This window comes from Nicotiana tabacum, chromosome 23 (assembly GCF_000715075.1).
Source record: "Nicotiana tabacum cultivar K326 chromosome 23, ASM71507v2, whole genome shotgun sequence".
Taxonomy (NCBI): Eukaryota; Viridiplantae; Streptophyta; class Magnoliopsida; order Solanales; family Solanaceae; genus Nicotiana; species Nicotiana tabacum.
In genome coordinates, this window is record NC_134102.1 from 12,870,096 (window position 1) to 12,876,095 (window position 6,000).

Below are 6,000 nucleotides of genomic sequence, written 5' to 3' on the forward strand. Positions count from 1 at the left end.
TTATACAACTATTTTTTAACTTTCATACAACATTCAAATAAAAAAAATATAATTACAACAGAATACAATTACATACAATTATACTACAACTTTGCTACAATTTCGTAAGTACATTGTATGTCATGTGTTCTTTGAGTTTAAATCTGAAATTCAGCCAAAATCAAGTCTAATCTTCACCAAAACACCCTCAAATAATGATTTTTGAAAATCCAAATTCGATTTCAAAAATTTTTAATGGGTGTCAATGGTGGAGAGTCAAACACCTTCAAAATTTATTGATTGACAATTTCAATTTGAACATCAATTGTGCAACATGAAAAGAAATTACTAAGTTAAAACGATTGAAATTCATTGATGAATTCCATTAAAACTCTATACAACAAGAAAGAATAAAAAAACAGAGAACATCAAATGAAGAAATCAGAGAATGAGGGTATATATATATATATATATATATATATATATATATATATATATATATATATATATATATATATATATATATATAGAGAGAGAGAGAGAGAGAGAGAGAGAGAGAGAGAGAGAGAGAGAGAGAGAGAGAGAGAGAGAATGGGCAAGTATAAAGGGATAAGGAAATAACTGATATTCCTTATTTAATTTTTAATATAAAGAGATATTCAATTAAAAATTTATTTGTATATAATTGGTAAATTGTATATGACCATGTAATTAAATTGAAACTTGAGTAGGGAGGGTAATAAGATTTCAAATAGTGTATAGGAAGGTAAAATTACTTTTTTCCGGGGTAACTTCAGCCTCTTCTATTGGTTGTGTGTGAAACTACCCAAACAGTTTCCTTGAACGCGGCTTGTGTAAAAAAAAAACCACCGAAAAGAATAATAGCCTGTTTGGCCAAACTTTGTTTGGGCCAAATGTATTTTTTTTTTCTTTTTTTCATAAGTAGTTTTGACTAAAAATTGAGGTGTTTGACCAAGCTTTTAAAAGGAAAAAAGTGCTTTTGAGAAGTAAAAATAATTTTTGAGAAGCAGAAAAATGTAGCTTCTCTCCAAAAGTACTTTTCTGAGAAGTACTTTTGAGAAAAATATACCTAGGAGCAGTTTTCAAAAGCTTGGCAAAATATTAATTACTATTTAAAAGTATTTTTTAAATTAATTAGCCAAACACAAATCAATTCTCAATAAAAGTATTTTTTTTAAAAATACTTTAAAAAAAAATTATTGTGAGTAAATTTGAGAAGTTTGGTGAACCGACCGTAAGAAAGAAAAACAGAAAGTGAGAAAAGGAAAAGAATCTGACAGGTAGAATTAATTAAACAACGGAGGGGGTTCATTGTACAAGTAATGAAAAATGAGTTGATAACCACAAAAGCAGCCTTAGACTTTAACAAATAAACAATATAACTATACATATAAAATTAAAATATGTATATATATATATATAAAAAACACAATGGGTACACTCAATGCATTGGCTTAAAGTATTAAATACTCTTCTGATAAATTGTTTATAAAGGATCTGGCAAATAATCAGAGACTTTTCAGATAAAATTAGGAGAAGAAGACAGGGACTAGAACCAGCAGTTGAACCCATGTGGTCTCATCTAAACAAAACGGACAAAAGACGGAGAAACCGAGAAATGGTCAAAACAGCCACATACTACTATACATCTGTGAGCTGACGTATCACGTTCAGTCATGTGAATATGTGACATTAATTTTGTTTTTATAAAATTAATGTCAGTTATATAAGGAACAAATATAAAACTTTTCCAAAGTCAAAAGTATATTTTTTGTTTGAAATTAAAATATCTGGCCAAGTTTTTAGGAGAAAAAAATTACTTTTGAGTTGAAGCAGAAACAGTTTTGGAGTATCAGAAAAAAATAGCTTTTTTCCGGAAATATTTTTTTGAAAAGTACTTTTGAGAAAAATACACATAAAATCAATTTTAAAAGCTTGACCAAATACTAATTATAGCTCATAACTGTTTTTCAAATTAATTAGTCAATCGCAAAATATTTCTCAAAAAAGTACTTTTGAAAAAAATACATAAAAAAAAAATCATTCACAAATTAATCTGGTTTTTGAAGCTTGGCCAAACAAGCTATAAATCAGTGACTAGAAATTTTAGATACGTTATTATTAATTGTTAATAAAAGACGAGAATCCAAGGGACCAGATTAAATAATTAGGCATTGTTACCGTAAAAGTTTAGACAAGAGTGAGTTGCTCTAGTGGTAAGCAACATCCAATTCCAATCAAGAGTGAGTGAGTTCGAGTCACCCCAAGAGCAAGGTGGGGAGTTCTTGGATGGAGGGAGCCGAGGGTCTATCGGAAACAGCTTCTCTACCCCAGAGTAGAGGTAAGGTCTGCGTACACACTACCCTCCCAAACTCCACTAGTGAGATTATACTGGATTGTTGTTATTTATTCCATCGAGAGCTGTGATAAAATAAATAAAATTCTTTCAATTTGAGTTGTGAAAATAATAAAAATCTTAATAAAAAACAGTTTTTTCCCTCTTTAAATGAGCGTATACAACACTAATTGGAATTAATAAAAACTCCAAATCTGCTAGTGGACATCGGTTGAAATAAATTAATGAGACCAAGAGGGGGACCAGAAGCAGCTTAAACCATGTGGTCTCAACTCTCTATGTATCTATTAAACAGACAAAAGGCAGAGAAAGTGAGAAATGGTAGAGAGCCATATATCGATCAGCGGCCTGACATATAAAGAATTGAGTAATGTGACATTTATGAACAAGATCTACTTTTGGACACGTAACAATACTATCAAATTTTAACCCGACTTTTTGTACTCCCCAAATCATATTAACTAGTATAAATTAATGTAGCAACATATATCATTTAAACATACAACAACATGATACTGAGTGAACTACTACCCTAATCGACTAGCTACTAAACTACTACTCCGATACTCGACTTTCACGTCCACATATCAAGGGTAATGTTCTTGGTAAGATGAAGATGTGTCATGTCCTGTCTGATCGCATCCTTCCAATACTTGTTCGGCTTACCTTTACCTCTCCTTGGACTCACCATAGCCAATCTCTTAAACCTCCTCACTTGAGCATATATGTATCTCCCTTTTAATGCACGAACCATCTTAGCTTCGCTTTACGCATGTTATCCGTCATTGAGGTCACTTCCACCTTGTCCATAGCCTCATTCCTATTCATATTTTTCCTAATATGTCTACACATCCATTTCAATATTCTTATTTTTGCGACTCACATCTCCCGGACATGCGAGGTCTTGACTAATCAACACTCTGTTCCGTACGACATAGTCCGTACAACAACTACTTTGTAGAACTTTTGAGTAAATGATTCAACATAACCTTTGCAAATTTAATTGAAAATATAGGCTACAAAGATCGCTTACCTATAAAAATAATAATTTGACATAAAATAAATTTTTATTAGCCACAAAACCAATTAGCCAAAAATCAGGTAGGCATGCTTTGGCCTGAGTAAATTTTTGTGGTACGTGTTTATAGCGTGTGGGTTGGGTACTAGAATACGCTTTGATAACCTATCAGCAAGGTTATTGCGTGCAATAGTTGTTGACTTGTGTACTACTTTATTAACAACAGCGTAAAAGCAGCAATATTTAGCAACCATTTCTAGACTTTACCAACAAATATTTGTTTAATCAAATCTCATTTACCATGCTTTTATTTGACTTTATGTCATTCGTTTACGAATATCTGGTGTAGATTGTAGAAAAGGCTATTTACAAAATTTAAAGTAACTTTAAATTGAAGAAAATCATTAGTTATTTAGCATTAAGGTGGAGTAAGGGTATTGTGGTGCAAACAATTTTTTTACAAATTGATAATTTGATTATTATTTAATTAAAACGTTAATTAGGGACAATCATTAATAAAAGGAAAACAAAAGAACTGGAGTTACATATATTTTCTTAGATAGTAAATTGTTGTATATAATTGCCTTGTTGACACTTTTAGTCAATCTGTATTAGTATAATAAGTAGTGAAACGGTAAATTTTCTGAAACAGGAAATTAGCTGTAACAGAATATCGAAATAATGAAGCTGAATCTGAAATATAGTTTCGGAATAAAATCGAGCCCGCTGAATGCACAGTGTGTCCTTAAGGAAATTATTTCCCTAAAGTACCCGAGGTGCTGGAATATTATCCTCCCAGGATAGAACGATTTAACTCACCGGAGTGTTGGTACCAAAAACGCTGATGAAACAGCGAACCACTCGAAAACTGTAAACTATACTGGAATTTTAATTGTGTAGAAGAAGGAGAAGAAGCTTAGAAGGTTTGCAACCTTTTAGAAACAACCATGTTGGAATAGGTGGGAACATTTTCTATTTGAAATATTTCAGGAAAAAGGATTTGAAATAATTCGGGAAAGAAATGGACTAGGTCGCATCGCGGGTCCTGGGTTATTCCGGGTTGAATTTTCGTTAATTAATTAATTAAATAATTGAAAGAAAATTTATTCAAAAACATTAATCAATCAATCGATCTTTGACCAAATTCGATCCGAAGCCAAAGCCGAGCGAGCGGCGACGATGACGACGACGCGAGACTTACTTTCTTTTCAATCCATTCAACATCAAGAGAAGTGCTTTTTCAATATAAGCACATTCACTTTTCTTTCCACCACCAATGAGGGACACTTGCTCTTTCCAAAGAAAAAGGGAGCTCACTTTCCCTCCACTTTCTTCCCTCCATTTCCCATTCACCAATCTTTTAATCCCAACAATACCCCACATGAATGGGGAATGACTATAAGACAAAGGAATGCACAGACGAGTGTGTGATTTACATGAAAGGATTAATTGCATCTCGATAAGTAGGTTTTCCTTTGAACTTTTCGTTATATCGGATATACTCGGTCAATCGGTAGATTTTATATCGTTGAATCGTCGAGCTTTGTTGTATACCTAGACAATATAAGTCACACAATCAACCCTTAATCATTTATGGTTTTCACAGTTGTGTTCGTTTCAGCCATGAACAAAGCCTGATTTCATGAGTGCTTAGAGAATGAGCCTTTTACTTTAATTCCCCATTGAAGCGGCTTACACTTCACACTCACATATGTATTTTCTAAACGTATAATCCTATGGACACACTATCTGGTCATTTCTTGCCAGACTTAGCAAATCATTAAAAAGCTTTAAGCTTTATTGGCTCATCAAAAAGCCTTAATGCTTTACCCTGATTTCTGAACATTGTCTTCATCACGAGAATGGGTTGAGTCATTTGACAATGTTGAACCGTCATTCATAACTTTGTTTGGTCTCTTTGAATCTAGCTCTTGGGATCTCTAGTCTGCTAGGTAGAGTTACCACCATGATGACTTGTCCCAGGCCTTAACCCCATTTTCTTGGATAATCTTTCAACTACCTATTTAGATAGGCCTTTTGTAAGTGGATCTGACACGTTATCTCTTGACTTTACGTAGTCAATCATGATAACACCACTAGAGAGTAGTTATCTAACGATATTGTATTTCCATCATATGTGACGAGATTTTCCGTTATACATAACACTATATGTCCTGCCTATTGCCGCTTGACTATCACAATATATACATATAGGTGCCAAAGGTTTGGGCCAAAATGGAATATCTTCCAAGAAATTTCGGAGCCATTCAACTTCTTCACCGACCTTGTATAAAGCTATGAATTCCGATTCCATTGTAGAATGAGCGGTGCACATTTGTTTGGATGATTTCTAAGACACCGCTCCACCTCCAATTGTGAAAACATATCCGCTCGTATATTTAACTTCAGATGATCCGGTGATGCAATTTGTATCACTATATCCCTCGATCATGGAGGGATATTTGTTATAATGCAAAGCATAATCTTGGGTATGTTTAAGATACCCCAAAACTCGTTTCATTGCCATCCAATATATTTGATTGGGATTACTTGTAAACTAACTCAGTTTGCTTATATCACATGTTATATCTGGGCGCGTACAATTCATGATTTACATTAAACTTTC